Below are 16,595 nucleotides of genomic sequence, written 5' to 3'. Positions count from 1 at the left end.
TAGCTTAAATACAGTATGCTACATATCTCTGCTATAGCCATTCAAATCCTATACTTAAACAATGAAAGCATATCTCAGTTCCAGGCAGGTTAAAAAAGACATAAATGATAGATTAATTTGATCCATATTTGCAACGGAAGAGCTGTGGAAGAAGTGGAAGAAGTAAAATAATATCTACATTCAACTAGAAGTAAAATAATATCTACATTCAACTGTAAGAAAAATAAAGTACACTAACTACTGAGGAGGGAAACAAGATAAATAGTACCTTATACCTCAGGCAATTTTTAATCTTTAGTATTGATGTTCTTTTTCTACTGGCAATTACTCTTAAGACCTTATAGCAAATAATAATTGAATATTTCAACTGTTTCAATAGGACAAGGAAAAAAGAACCCTCATTCACTCAGCATGCCACAGAGTTATTATGCTGAAACTAGGATCTATTGACCTTTTTTTTCTTTTGAGAGTGCTAAATATACACAAAAGGCATTGAGAAGGGAAGGTAATAAAACTGTTTAACTTAACATCAGTGATTCAGAGGTCCAGGCATCTCAGAATCCCTGGCCCCGGTCATCTTTAACAAATGCGATTTTAAGACTCTTCAGGTTGCTCACAAGCAATGCTACGTAAGGGTTTTTTCTTTCCATAAGAAAATTTTGTTGCTTGGACAATTACTGTCTCCTAGTAGTAAAGAACACTTTGTAGGACTTGAGGGTTCAGCATTGATTTTATCATATTGTAAGGCACAGAATCTTACTTAGATCTTTTAGGACTTCTAAAACCTTGTGATCTGCACAAAGACAGTACTGAATATTCCATTTCTGCTAGGTTAAAGCTAAGCTAAACCCAAAGTGGGTTGATGGCATCAAAGTGGGCTTTCATCTGAAAGGTCCTCGTTTAAGGTCATAGCAACCAGGCAATTTCTTATGTGTTTTTTCTTACTTATACTGAACTCGAAATACCTATTTGACTGCATGCCTTTCTTCAGAGACTTCCACATTTTCCTCAGGTCTCTGCACGCTCCCTTAAAAGCATGTCCATTCATTGGTTACCTCCAGTCTCAGAATTACATTAACTTCTGCAAGAAGGTCACCATTATTCAGATCTCATCCTTTTAGTGAAGAGAAATTAATTCCAAGTATTTTCACCTTCAGTGCACATGGCATATATTAAGTGAGTGCATCTGCACCTTACTGTACTGTGTCAGACTTCTCTCACTTCAGAGATCTTCCTGAATTTTCTATTCTGTTCCTGTTTATCTTTTCATGGGCTCCTGGAGAATAAGTTGCTAATGGCTTCTGTATACAGGGACACAAATTTGTCTTTTTTCTATTTAATGTTTCTAATAAAATGCATTGTGAATCATCATCATCTCAGACCAAATTGCTCTTGAGTGAAGAAGGAAATGAACAGGGTAAACCTCCTGTCTCCTTGTGTGATTAGATGTATGCAAGCTGCAGCAGAAGGAATACGACTCGGTTATGACAAACATAATGAAGATTCTTTATTCAGGACATTGGAGACTGTCAAATCCCCTGCTTCTTCCTCAGTCTTATTAAACAAACTGTCCTCTTTGCTGTTACCATCCTAAGAACTCTTATGCCCATGCGGGTTGTGCAAAGCTCCAGAGCAGAACTTTGTCAACAGGGAGTATGGCATTTTTTTAATTGATTGCCCTGTTCCTGATAAATACCTTTAAATCTTCAGCAACAGTGAAAACTCAGTCTATCTTCATTAATAATCACTTATCCCTCAATTATGTTCAAAAGCTCACATAATAGTTCCCATTGCTTCTTTAAAAGATGCAAAGCTCTTCTGGCATTGATTTTACTGTCAATACCAGCTTTCTAAATACCTATAATTTTGAATGTCACTATTCTTTTCAAATTGTTAACATTTTAAAGCTGTCATGTTTATATGTCCTCAATTCAAAACTAATAAAAAAATTGTTTTGCTTTCATAATGTAGCTCTGCTTTGAAGATATGGATGCATCATTTATTGCTCACAGAGTTTTAGTAAAATCTATAAATAATCCCTAAAGCAAACACTACATTTAATCACTACTCTTCTTCAGATTTTGTGCCATACAGATAGGAAATTCTAGCTTGAATTGCATTATAATTATTGCTGTTTATTTGACTAAAGTGCTAGGGTTAGTGGAGTCAGATTTCAGTCATATGATATGTGGAGAGCATCTCTAAGGAAATCTAGAGTTATTCTACTCAAATATATGTCAGTGGAATCAGAGTCGGCTTGCACCACATCTGGAAATCCTGATTGTTATGGTTTGCCAAAAGTCCCAACAGTAAGATAACCAAGCTGGCTTAAACATACTGGCTGGCTGGAAACTGTACATATATAAATTAACAACATCAACTTTCCAAATGCTATCAAGAACCATTACATCATCCACAACAACATTCAATGCTGCTTGGCTAAAAATGTCATTAAATAGATTTTCTAAGTACTTCAGCCTTCAAGTAATACTAGAGGTGGACTGACATAATCATGCATTATTCATGGGCAGTCAATGGCATTGTAAAAAAATCAGATACCTTGTCTCAGAGACTGACTACTCTTTTGAGAATATCAGCTGAACAGCTACTGCATTTTAAGGCAAAAGCCTTTCAATGAACAAAAATACAGAACTCCTGTAATGATATCTGTATCTATGTAATATAAGTCTATGTCTACAGGCACAAACCATCAATTTGGTATAATGAAAAGAGTACAAAGTTCATAGTCTTGAGAAAGAAGAGAATTATATGGATGCCCTGAAGTATCAGAGTGTAATAAGTCCTAAAATTCTCACAATCAAACGCAGAGGACCCACACAACCAGAGGCATTGATATTTATATGACCAGGAAATTTAAAAAATATAAAAAAATAACCCAGGCATTTTTAGCTATTTAATTATATATCAGTATAAAAACAGGTTATTAACTACAACAAAGTGAATCTAACAGATACTTAAGGTTAAAGAGGAATAAGCACTTCAGCAGACTAGAAAAGCTTATACGCAGAAGTTAGTGCAGTCAACTAGTATATCTAAGCAACATCATTTCCACAAGATTCACACTTCATCACAGTCAAGAGTTCTAGCAATTCTGCTCTGCAGCATGACACAACAGCACTCATGGTCAAAGCAAGAAAAACAGACTATTTATTGTTCTTCCTGTTCAGGCACAACTTTAATAAATACATGCCATGGCACTTCATCGTTTAAAGAGAAAAATTAATGAAATGTTAAAGATGTATAACTATGCTGAACCCAAATCTGTCACCAGGTAATAAGGTACAACCGTAACCTTCTTCCTGTATTTACTCATACCAAGAATGGACAGCAATAGGTAATTATCTGGGGTGTTAATGCCCAGCAATGTCTGCCTGACCAAAGGCCTGACAGACTTGTTCAATATGGTAAAGTGATTCGTGAGTGACTTGGGCATCTCTGTGCCCACAGATCTAAGGCAGATGGTGGAGTAGCCTCAGCCACCCAGTTGGAATTGCAAGCATAGAATTTACTCTCCTCCATAACATGTTCTGCAGAGAGAAAAAAAATTGTATAGTAGTTCCTAGGTAGTCCACTTAGGAGAAAAAGCAATATCTGGTACTCTAAGATAAGAATCTATCTTATGTTACTTTGCTTTTATAAATTTTTACCAGTTGAAGAAAAGAAAGTTCTATTTTTCCCTATTGCTTCCTATCAAGTAATGAAAGATCTATTTTCCCTCTCACACAATTTTAGTTTTCCATGCATTGAGAAGCAGCTCCCTTTTAAAATCTTACAGATTGCTCCCAGCTTCCCCAACCTTCCAATCCGACACTGAAAACGACATTACCATTAAATCTTTCTAGGTCACACACAAATTGTAGTTTCCCATTTGACAGCTGAGAACAACTTATCCTTCACTGTTACTAGGTAAACACAATATTGCTTTTCAGAGAAAATCATAGCAGGATAGCAAGTGAAGTAGGTAGGAAAGGAAAAATATAATCTATCAAAACAGTGACAATATTTTCCAAAATAAAACTAAAATCGTCCAACGCTCCCACAGTACTCACTCATGTAATTTTTCAGAGACAGTTGCAAAGGAAACTCACTATCTTAGTGAGGATTGGTTAATTGAAATTAGGAACATACAATAATTTGGGTACGGGGCTTGTTCAGAAGCACTGCTCTGCTTTAGCAGTCTCAAAGTGAGGCCAATGTGCTACCATAAAAACCAAAGAGGGACCACGGGATCTTTAGCACTTGGTTAGCACACGTTTAATTTCTTCTTATCCTGCTGCTGAAAGTGTTTGTGTTTCTCTGGTCAAACTGGGAGATGCCTAGGACCTAGTGACAGTGATGGCACCATACTCAAAGGCACAGAAACTCATCTGCATCTCAGCGGAGTCATTCCTTGCACATTTAAGCTGTGATCACAAACAAGACGTACAATAAATCTATTGTGACCTTGGAAAGAACTCACTGCAGATATTTCAAATCTTGAATGAGAATCTCTAAAATAGCTGTAAGAATTAATTACTACTGAAATGAAAACTACCTGCCCGTAGGTAATTTTGCATATAACAGGCTAAAAACTAGAGAAAAGACAGTAACTCACCTGTTGAACAAAAGCAGTGGGGAAAATACTGCATTTGCTTTTCCTAAATAATCACCCAAACATTTAATGTATCACATGAAGTGAAATACTGGGTAAGACAGAGCAAGGCATCCAGTTCAGAACAGTGTCCCTGCTTGGTATTATATGCTTCAGTAGAAGTGTGGCGTCACATAACAGTGAGCTAAAAAAAAAAGAGAGGGCAGTCTCAGCAGAATAAAAATATTGACAACAACAGAATTTTATTCTGTTTTATTCAACAGAATAAAAATATCAATGCAATGAGAGATTTACTGGGAGAAGCCTCACAAGAGCAAAGAGAAATTATGTGCAGCTAACCCAGGAAATGGTTTTGCTAAGAAATTCTTTAGAAGTGTGAGTAACAGTAGCAACCCAGTAAAATGAGAGATCAGATTGAGGAACAGAGAGACATTTTATGACTACAGACTCATACTTCTAAATCGTATTTTGGAAATTCATCCTAAGGTAGCTTGTGGGAAAGGGAGCTCGATAGCAAAAAGCCCACTGCAGCATCCTAGTACCATAGTCATGACTCTATAAATTGAGAATACATCAGGCACAACTTGCAGTCCTGCTTCATCAGCCTTTCCCTCTCTATAGCCCAAAGACTTGACCGTGCATCCTGTTGGGTAAGCCAGGCCCATCTGTTATTTCAGATTCCCATCTCCCATCCCCAGAGTCTGTGGAATTCCTGCTTTTCAGAAATCTTTCCACATACTCAGCTCATCTGGTTGAGCATCCTCACTCACCATCAGTGCCTTTCAGAGAAAAGAGATTTCCCCAGCTGCCTTCCTATCAACCTGGCAGCTCCCTGGCTATCCTGAGGTGTGACACCTCAACTGCTCTCTACATAGGAAGATACTAGAAGTGACAGAAAATGACAACGAGGTAATGACAGAATGAGGAGAAAACCTTAGAAAATTTAAACAAAAATTTAGATTACCAAAGATTTTTGGTAAATCCTAATTTGAATCTTGAAACAAAAACCACTTTTCAGGTGACTATGTTACTACTCCATATCCCAGAAAGGAACAGTTTAAAACATCTAAGAGGTTTCAACTTATTTAAACATATACTGGTGCTATTCTTACATTAAAAAGGAATATCTCCATCCATAGCTCAAAAACTTGAGCTATAATTCCTGGTGAGCAATTATTTAAAAAACAGTCAACAGGGAGTGCCACAATTATAGAACCTATGAGGTGGCATACTTAGGAAAAGATTTACTTCCTGTAAAGAAACACCTGTAAGAAACACCTGTGCAAGCCTGATGTGTGCAGTCTGTCAGACAGCTGCCCCAAAGGCTCAGAGGCTGCACACTGCCTGACAAGATGGAAGCTCGAACTGGAGAGCAAATATCAAGCTGTTATCCTGTGCCAATGAAGGCAGCAGATGTGTGGAGAAGATAAACCCATTGCCTTCGTGTTGCTCAACATTCCCTCGATAGCCTGATTTTTCCACTGATATTTGCATCAGCTTTGCAGGGCTCTGTTCACCTGCTTTTGGAGTTCTAAGTGCAGGTGCTGAGTGTGACACTGCTTGCTCCTGCATGCAGAAAAGGAGAAAATGGTCCTGAGAGAGAGGATGAGATTGTTTCAGGCACAACAAATTGAGGAAACTGTTCTGTACATGAAAAAGGGTAGTTATTGTCTAATGTTATTTTAAAATATAAGTTTGAAATCAGTGTCACAGAGATCAAGTTACAGTTTGTGAATCTGTGTTGTGTTTGGAGATGTAGACTGTTTGCTTCACCAGACTAGGGCATGAGCTTCTTTAAAAAACACCAATCATTTTTTGCAGACCTTGAAATTTGTAGTTCTGCAAGAGGGATTCAACCAAAGTTATGTAAAATAACACCCTCCCCCTTCCACACATACTGGTTGCCCTGAGTGAGGACACAATCCCAGAAAAACAATGCCTCTAACTTAAGAGATACAACATGTACAGCCAAACCCTTTCATTTCTATCTGGAGTAGCACTAATGGAAGTCACACTCAGAAATCTTGTAAAGCAAGTCTACCACTCATTAATGCAAGAACACTGACTTCATTATTAAGTGTCATCCTGTTCAGCCAGAAACTTCAGAAACTTAAAAAAAATCTCAACATAATCTTCCATTGTTAAATAATTGCAAATAAGAGAGATACATGCTGGAACTACTTTGTTTACTGCAGCAGATGTTGCCATGCCCTTTGATATCTTTCACATATGCTTTTCAATGAAAAAAAACATGTAACATAATTCCAACTGCTCCATACTTGGACAGATATCAGACCTTCCTCAGTAAACTTGGTGCTTTTCTTCTCTCTTGTAAAATTTCACCTCACTTATAGCCTTTTCCTTTTGGATACTTTTAGATAGTGATTTATGCCCCACACAAAGCAACTGACCAATTGCTGTGATTACTTAGATGGAAGAAATATGAGGCAAAGTGGGAGAAGTAAATTCCATGTCTAAAACATATCAATTTCTGCCCAAGTTTATACCTCTCATGCAATCTTCTATATTACACTTTATCTCAGGTTGCTGGACGGTGAAAAAGTCATGAAACATTTCAGCAACACACAAATCACTGTGGTTTTACATTTGCTTGTAAAACCCAACCAATATCCATGCATGTATGAACTTGCTTGCTTTCCTTAGAAAACATCTGCCATGAATCAGTTGTAAACCAGGGATGCAACAATGCTGAAAATAGAAAGGTTTTTGAAGCCATTTTCAGTGTTACAACCTTCTATTTTTTTTTTTACAAATAAAAACATTAATATTTTGCTTTGCTTACTTTACCGTAAAAACAAAAATAAAATCTTTGTACATGCACACACAAAAAGATTTGTTAAAATTATACAAAAGTAACTCAAACTGTTCCACCCACCAATCACCCAAATAGTTTGAATGTCTGTCAAGTCTCATATTTCTTTCCACAGAAACATGAATTCCTGACTCAAAACACATCACTGATTAAAAAGTTGAAAAAAAAAAGCATATTTGAACTCTTGTCCTTCTTCCAGAACACTTTTCTTCCTATACTTGACATACTAGCCTGGCAATTCACACAAACAAGTTCTTACTCTTTTTAGAAATCTTGGTCCTGAAAATACTACTCCTGGGCTGTATCACCACTTTTAATAAACTAGTTCCAAGGTAAAGAAATTATGTCAGTTCATAATCAGCTGGAATTTAAAACCAGAGTTGTTCTTTTAGAAAAAATACAAAAACAAAACAAAACAAAACAAAACAAAAAAAACAAAACAAAACAAAACAAAAAACAAAAAAAAACCACTGGAGAACATTACCCAATATTAGCATTACTGCCACAGGACTGCTGCCAAAAAACAAGCCACTCAGGTCTGTCTCCACTCAGTGCCCTGAGCTGTGCTTGCAGACCAGACAGTCACAGTAGGTACCACACAATTGATGCATCCATCTTCAATCCGAGATCTAGAGGATGTGCATGTGATTGTTTCTGTGCATGTGATTGTGCATGTCCATTGTTTCTAAACGTATTTCTATGTGTCTGTGCATCTTGCAGAGGGTTTTCCAGTTGTCCTGACTGCCAGCCCCTGTCCCATTTCAAGCACCCCTCTTTTACACTGCAGACGCAGCCTGGCACACATTCCCTTGTCCACTCACTAGCCAGGAGTGTTAAGAGCAGAACCCAACCACATCTAATTCTTGTCATCCTGATCTACACCACAGCAGTTAACAGACAGCTGGTCATTGAACTGCTGGCACACTTCTCACCTCCTTCAGTCCACGGCTGGACATGCAGCTGCAGTTCTCAAGAGTGGTGTCAGCATGAGCAGTTTGGACATGGCAGGGAGGGCATTAACTGTGCTCAGCAATAAGCCAAGAGAAAACAGAAACAGACTGTTGGTGAGATTCAGTTCAGAGCTGGAAATCTAACAGGCAGGAATACAGCTTGGTGTGCTACCCCATGCAAACCTCCAGTTAGAGGAGGGGAGGCTCCTCCACAAAAGATCTTGGGGACATTTCTTCAGTTCCAGAGAGTCCTTTTTCGGAACAATGAGCCCAGTGCATTGCTACAAATACAAATGATAAATAGCAACAGTCTATTCCAAAGCATGTGTTGTTCCTGACAGGCTGCAACAGAGGAATTTTCAGCTGACTGTTTTAATGGAGCTCGCACATTCTTAGTGAGAGTAAATTATTAATTACCTTTCAACCTCAGCACCAACACAGTACGGAGTTAATTCTACCAGAACTGCAATATGGGTTGAGAAACAACAATTAGTTCAGCTAAAAAACCATGCAAGGCTTACAAGAGTTCTCTGCTGTTCAGTAAAGTCTTTACTGAGTGAGAATAACTTTTCAATGGTTTAAATGAAAGAAGGTGTAAGAAATACTGTCATCCATGTAACTGTTTAGGCAGTACTTTGCTTCAGAATCTGAATGAAGAGGTTAAGGCAGTCTGTCCACCAAGTTGTTGGTTTGTTTTTCTTTTTTCTTTTTGTACCACCACCAGCACATTTTCTGTAAATATTTCTATGTTATTAGCCCCATTATTTTCTTGCCAAGAACACATTAGTTCAGTCATTGTAACAACATCCATCACAGCTTAAATACGGGCGGTGAAAATAAGCATTTTCTACACAAAGCAGTTGGGCCTAGTATTGGGTTACCCAGTGAGCTCATGGAAAGCTCATTAGCTTCCTTTTGGCCTGGAAACTAGAAAATTAATTAAGAGTGTCTGAATAGGATGAGTTCTCCCGATTTGGTTAGGAGACATATATATATACATCTATGTATACATATGTAAAATACTATATATGGATAACACACACCCAAGACTGATGAAAAACTGGCAGTTTATCTGCAACAAGAAGAAAATGTCCAATGCAGCTAATAAAAAACCAAAATAATCAGAGGAATCACTACCAATAAATATGGATTTCTCAAGGTGAATATGCATTACCTAGTGTTCAATATAGATTGATCTCTTTTAGTTCTTGCTCAGTGAGGGCACAAATGTAGCCTGGCTTCCTCTTTTTGTGACAGTCACTGTTACTCAAGAGCTTTAGAAATCCACCTCTATTAAATATGCCTTAAGCTGTTTCAAAAAAGAGACAGGTCTCAGATGCATCCAGGGAATGGTCATGAGAGTCTTGTTTCCTTAGGAAATTAGGTTTAAGGAGGGGAAAAGATTATAAAAAAAGAGGAAAAAGAAAAGGGAAGGAAAAAAAAAAAGACGAGAGATACAGATAGAATGAAAAGCTACAGGGAATTTCTGATTTTCTGACTCTGAATCCTGACTGTATATTCGTAGACTGTTCAGACACTACAGGTACAAAACTGTGCACAGTGATCAGACTGTCAGAAAGTGGCTACATTTCTGTAAAGCAGAAGCAAGTGAATTACATATTCACACTACTGTGCTTCAGATGCATCAGTCTTTCATTTTGGAAGGGATTCAAATTTGCCCAAAGTTCGAGCTTTCCCTTGAACTTACTAATTCTGCATAGTGTTGCTCACAGCCTCTATTTTCAGCTGCTGTTTCACCATCTAATTGGAAGTATTACAATTGCTTCTAAGGGAATACTAGACTAAATAAGATCTATGTAACAAGGGGGGAAAAGAAAGTTATTCTTGCTTATGTTCCATTTATTTCAATGTATAATTTAAGAGAGATGAAACATATTTTAATCTCAGATTTTTTTTTTGTTTCCTGCTGCTAATGAAGTGAGAAAACAAATCCTTGAGTTTTAAGTGGTCAGTTAAAAATATATATATATTCTAGGTAAGTTTTTAAATATTCATAAAATGTTTTCAGTAGCATCATTTTTTATTACACTACATGCAACTGTGATATAGTGTAGGATTAAATGGCTTATGGAATTCTTTGAAAAAGCCTAATACCATTGCACAGGATTATTGAGGGCTCACAGGTCAATGTCCAAAGAGTCAACAGATATATGAATGTATTTTTTAAGAAGTAACTTACTGCATTGGTTTCAGGGAAGATACTTATCAAAATATCACCAGTGAAAGATGTCATTGTATTAGCTGTACCATAATTATTGTGTTATAGGAACCCTCAGAAAATACCAAACCTTTTATTTCCAACATAAATAATAGGTGATTCTAAAATATGTTTTTGTTTATCCATGCAACTAAGTAAAACCAGTAGCGTATGTGTGTGGAAAGGAAGACAATCTGTCCAAACTGATTAAAATATATACTCAATATTTTAACAGCTCAGACTAATACCATACCTTTAGAAAAAACCCAGCTCAGAAAAAGTGTATGCATTTAAATGTTAATTTTATTCACTATATAAACTATTCAACATTCAAATTGGTAATTATGTCTGCCTCCTGCTTTTTTTTTTTTTGTTTCAGAGCAGAAATCGTTTTATGCTTTGAAAGCAGAGTATTTTGCTTGCCTTTTCACACCTAAGGAAAGCAGCATATCGTCTGTTCAGGAAAAAGATGAATTTAAGAGTACAAATTACTAATACTGATAATAGTTTCCTGTCTTAGAAGTCATTAAAAAGCCATTTTGCAAATGCCACAGAAGGAAAAATTGGAAAGAAAAGCCCACCCTGGTATCATTAGAATTTACTTTAACAAACATTATTATGAGAAATTAGGACTCTACGTTTGATAAGCAGCATGAGCAAGGAATGGAAGCAGATTTATGTGAGAGTCCCACAGTCATAATGCCACAGTCCTAAGAGCTGGATCTTGTGCACTGCTGGTTTACTCAGCAGTAGGAGCATGTTCCAAATCAGGCAGCACTGAGGCTGCAGCACCGACTGCCCTGAAATTCACCAAGGCACACTGTGCACTGTAGATGTGTTTATGCTGCTGCAGAAGAACAGATTATACACAATGAGGCATGAAGCCTGCTGGAACAAAGCTCCTGTCAATGTTTTGTGAGCTGATCTGAGTTTAGAAAACACGTTATGTGGTTGCAGTGGGCTTGATCTGGCAGACGATTGAAAGAGATATTCTGTACCAGTTTTATTGAGCATTTCTGGCACAACTTTCAGTTTAATTTTAACTACTAGTTTGTCCCAATTTTTAGGAAGAATTATTTACTTTAGGAAGAATTATTTACTTTGCCACAGAAGTTCAGGTTTCCTGTAGTTCTGATTTGCCATAATAGCAAACCTAAAGGGCCTACTTCTGATGTTACTTATGCTAACAAAAATCTAGGGGATGACTCCTTCCATACATCACCTTAGTTTACTTCATGACCAATCCTAAGTACTTGACCTGACAGGTAAGTACTTAGGGACCTTTCAAGCAAATCTGTTAAATGTCTAAGATGCACCTACAATAGTGTCTTGATCTGAAACAGTAGTGCACTCCTGAAGCAAATCTTCCACTTTGTACTTGGGTTCATATCACAAAAGGACCTCAGAACTCATGAGCTTGATTCTTGGTCTTTGCATCCAAAGAAGAGCAATGAAGCTGGTGAAGGGTTGAGATAACAGAGTCCAGCCTGGAGAAATGGAGGCTGACCAGAGACCTTATGGCTCTCTACAACTACTTGAAAGGAGGGTATAGTGAGGTGGAGGTCAGTCTCTTTTCCCAAGGAAGAAGAGATAGGATGAGAGGAAATGGCCTAAGTTGCACAAGGGAAGGTTTAGATTGTATATTACAAAAGATTTCTTCACCAAAGAGATTGTCAAGCATGGGCACAGGTGGCCCAGGAAAGCGGTTGAGCCCACATACTTGGAGGTGTTTAAAGGACATGCAGATGTGGCACTTCTGGACATGGTCCATAGTGGTGGACTTGGCAGTGTTAGGTTAATGGATGAGGGTCTTTTCCAACCTAAATGATTCTATAAACCAAAATACGTGCTCCACGTATTGCATATATACATAGTGCACACATTCCAGTGCATTCCCCTGCTAAGGAAGACTCAGCCCAAGGAATGACACTGGAAGAAGACTTTAGTAAACCTACAGAGAGCTGCTGTGACTGATATTCAGTATGTTCTGATTCTCCTGACCTGTCACCCTCCTGTTGAGTCTTCAAAAATGGGAGTGCTTTATGCTTCTTCTACATCTAACAATTGAACTATTGTCTAGATAAAGCCACAATGCATTAAAGACTCTGGAAGAAGATTCAAGCTCAAATTTAGTGGAGTGGTATATTGTGAGGTAAGAAATGGATGCCAAATGCAGTAATTTTCACCAAATCTATATTTTGAGTGCATACAATACAAATTTAAATTACATAATGCAAAATGAGAAGCAAGGTCAACGAGGATAAGGAAAATTTATAATCTACAAAATTTTATGTAAGTGATAAACCTGTGTTTCCAATGCATGCACAGTAAGCTGGCATAGCCCAGAAAGTTAAAAACTATAAGAAAAAAGGGCCTAAAATAGTTCTGGAATATGTTTGGTTTGGGTTTTTTTTGCTTGCTTTGTTCATTTTCAGAGTTTTTTTTTTTGGTTTTGTTTTTTTTTTTCCCCCACATACAACTCTTTTTATGAGAGATAGAACATAAATATTATTTTTCTGAGCATTAACATTATTTCAAAATAGGATACTAAATGCTGTTTTTGATTGCATTATAGTAAAACAATATTGCAGACATTGCTATTTGGAACTCAGTCAAATGGTCTAGGCACTATTCAAGGCAAATATTTCCTTATTATTTTGTCTCTTGCCCAAAATTTACCTCCAAAACATATCGAGAAAGCTTGGTGTCCAGGAAAATCTAGACAAGATGATCAAGGACTGACTCAATTGGATTACACTATTACTGGGATTAATGGATGATGACTTGGTCATCATCCGGATGATGTTAGATAAGAAATCCACCACAATAAACTTTGAGGAAGATAGAAATAAGAGACATTTTGTAGATGGCCCGAGTAACATGATGTAAATCTGAAATTAGTTCCAATTTTGAAGTTAGCCTTGTTTAGTGCAGGTGCTGAGGGGGACAGTGGCTTGGACCAGATGGCATTTAGAGGTCCCTTCTATCTTAAATAATTCTATGACTCCATGATTTTTAATATTTGCTACCACAAATGTACAACTACTTAATAGGGAACACACAACACAGCTGTGGCCTTGTCTTGTTTCAAGGCTCAGTGTTTTCTTCAAAGAACATTTCACATACTGGAGGAAAGAATTCCTGTGGTCAAAAGATTATAGTACTTCACTGGAATGAAAACACATGAGTTTTTACACAAAAAAAGTTTATCTCAGAGCCTGAGCCTTCAATTTAAATAAGCCTACATTACAGGTGAACTGAAGTTATTTAACACTCACGGAGCCTTGCAATTACATGGAATAAATGAGGACTCTGGAAGAAACAAATTCTGTTCCTGGACACCTTCTGGACTATAGCACCTTAAGCAAACAACTTAAAAAATACAATCAAAACATCAACATTTCAATAGACATTAATTTTTTGTCACTCTAAATAAATCAGTGAGAGGTTAAGAGCAAGTGAAATTATGAATTACATGTATACCTAAGGCCTGAAGAAAAAAATTATTCTCCTTGAAGTTCTCTTTAGTTCTCCTGTTATTGATAGAAGCCATTTAAGTAGGTAATAAATAATGTTCCTTCCTATTTGATGGATTGGCAACTACAGATAGAAATAGCATAATCAGGTCTCTAGTTTCATTATTCATTATTTGGATGCACACACACACACATATATCTACACATATATAAACATTTGTTAAAACAAAATTTACATTTTTGAAGCACTAACATTTTATCTATAAACACGTGCATTAGCTAATTCTCCTCAAACTGGTAAAGTAGGGAGATGAATATTAATAGTCCTTCTTTAGCTGCAGGAAAATCAAGAGACTGTGATGAGCAGTAAGTGATTTTTTCCAAGACCATGTATCAAATTAACATAAGAACTTAGCTGCTGCTTCAGTGCTCATTTCCTCACTTCATGTTGCCTCTAAATGATTAGTTTCTTATGACTAACCTTTAATAATTCTGCATCATGCAATCATCCCTAGGTAAAAGAGAAGTTTATTCTTAATAAATGTCAGGGAATCTAAACCATTTTAGAGTACCACAAAATGTACAATAATCAGATTAATTAAAGTGGACTCTGTTTGATCATGGCTATTACCTGATATACCCAGCCAGTAAGTCTCTCATAGGCTCTAATTGCCAGACAAAATTACATTTCAAACGTATCAGGCAAAGAGAATATTTCCCTGCATTTAGAGTAATTGTTTCTCTTCTCTGTCAAAATCGCAAATAACCCTTTCTACTTCCTAGTAAGCTGAATAAATAATAACAGTAATAAAAAATTACAAAAAATCTGTGTAATAAGCAGAAGCCTTGGTAAAAAAAAGGAGTAATAATTTTCAGTGAACAACAAGAACCCCTGTAGTTTGACAGTGAAGTAGAAGGAATTCGACTTAAATACATCTGATCACCCCACACAGCTTTTAATCAATTAGTCTAATTTAGCAAAGTACATGTATGCATGCTTAGTATTAATTTGATATTACCTTCATGGCCAGCAGGTCATGAGGACCTGAGCAGCCTACTGAAGCGGGGTCTCTGGTGTTGCATCGTGGTTCAAACCAACCAGTGAAGTAAATACCACATGTGAGAAGGTACTGGGGCTGTTCCTGCCTTCCTATAAATGGGCAATTTCTAACTGCTTAACCCCACAGAGCCATACATGTAGGGAGATGAATATTAATAGAGTAATTAATAGAGTAAATGCCAGCTATAAGACTATCCACATTCTCATGGAAGATGAACATAAAGGGCATCTACAAACATAAGTTTCAAAGATGACCAAATTCCAGATTCAGTTATTTCAGGCACAGCCATCACTTCTATTTCTTTGGTGGTAAGGTAGATAAGTTTGCCTGTCCAGTATTGAGTTGCACTCATTTTGCTCTTTCAAAAGCCTTAAGGAGTCATGGAGGGGAAAGTGTGGAAACTTTGAAAAGCTAATCAATCTTTGCAAACAGCACATCATGCTGGGTACCTTAAGGGGTTTCAATCTTAAGCTTAAAGTTTTGGAAATCACACGGTCACACAATAAAACACTAGTTTCTGTGTTAGCACTGGGAACTCCACCAGCTCTTAAATCTTTCTGGCTCCATAGGCAAAGTGCCCTACCCTGGGCAATTTGTGTTTGAAAAAACCCAGCAGCAGCAACTCTACATTGCCAGGCCAAGCCCCTGCCTCTTGACCCCTCCTGATGCCACATGCTTCTTTGCCCAGCCTTCTCTGAAGTGGAAGAGAAAGCAGGAACAACCAGGTATGGATGAGATCAGATCTGAAATTCCAGGGATACTTAGAAAAACTCTATAGCTTCTGTAGGATTGTCCTGTTAGGAAAGAGAGAGGACTAGTGTCATATTTGCACTCTACCTCCTGGCCCCAGGATAAGTAATTCTCTCTACCTTGAATGATCTGGCCTGTCACTTATGCAGATGGCAACACTGATAGACTGCTAGCACTGCCTGTAAATTAATTTCCAATTAACTGTACTATCCCCTTGACAGACAGTGCTAACCCCCTCCTTTCTCACTCCTGTTCCTACTGCCTGCGCCAACAGAGACTTGAGGCACCAGCTGCAGACAGAACATCAAATTAGCCCTCCAGCCTTTTCTTAATTTGCATTCTCCTGAGCTGGGTGTCAGCCTCAGAAGCTGCTCCAGCCTCAGCACTTCACCTTTGATCAGTAGGACCAAAGCTTTAGCAATCCCTTGGAGACTCTCCACTCCATACTTGTGATATTCCACCTGGAGAATTTCCTCCAGCTCTGGGGTCCTGAACATAGGAGGGACATAGAATCACAGAATATTCTGAGTTGTAAGGGACCCGCAAGGATCACTGGTCCAGCTCTTATGTGAATGGCCCGTATGGGGATCAAGCCCATGACCTTGGTGTTGTTAGCACCATGCTCTACCCAGCTCGGCTAATCTGCAAAATCTGACATGGGCCTGTTGCTGCGAGTCCAGAGCAGGGCCACAAAG

At 37.7% G+C, this 16,595-nt stretch overlaps 1 protein-coding gene across 10 annotated transcripts in view; it reads right to left on the bottom strand.

The window, feature by feature from the left end:
• LOC128783698 (poly(rC)-binding protein 3-like) overlaps window positions 1-16,595 on the bottom strand; it is a 499,860-nt gene that overhangs the window by 265,627 nt on the left and 217,638 nt on the right. Inside the window, exon 1 of one of the 10 annotated variants that reach the window (XM_053934742.1) lies at window positions 4,616-4,679. The exons of the other annotated variants lie outside the window; for them this stretch is intronic. The gene's annotated coding sequence lies outside the window, so the exon portion shown is untranslated. Of the gene's footprint in view, window positions 1-4,615; window positions 4,680-16,595 lie in introns of those variants that run through there. 10 annotated transcript variants of the gene reach the window in all.

The sequence above is a fragment of the Vidua chalybeata genome, chromosome 1, assembly GCF_026979565.1.
Source record: "Vidua chalybeata isolate OUT-0048 chromosome 1, bVidCha1 merged haplotype, whole genome shotgun sequence".
Classification (NCBI taxonomy): Eukaryota; Metazoa; Chordata; class Aves; order Passeriformes; family Viduidae; genus Vidua; species Vidua chalybeata.
The sequence above is the reverse complement of the archived record's forward strand: the minus strand, read 5'-3'. Positions and strand labels throughout refer to the sequence as shown.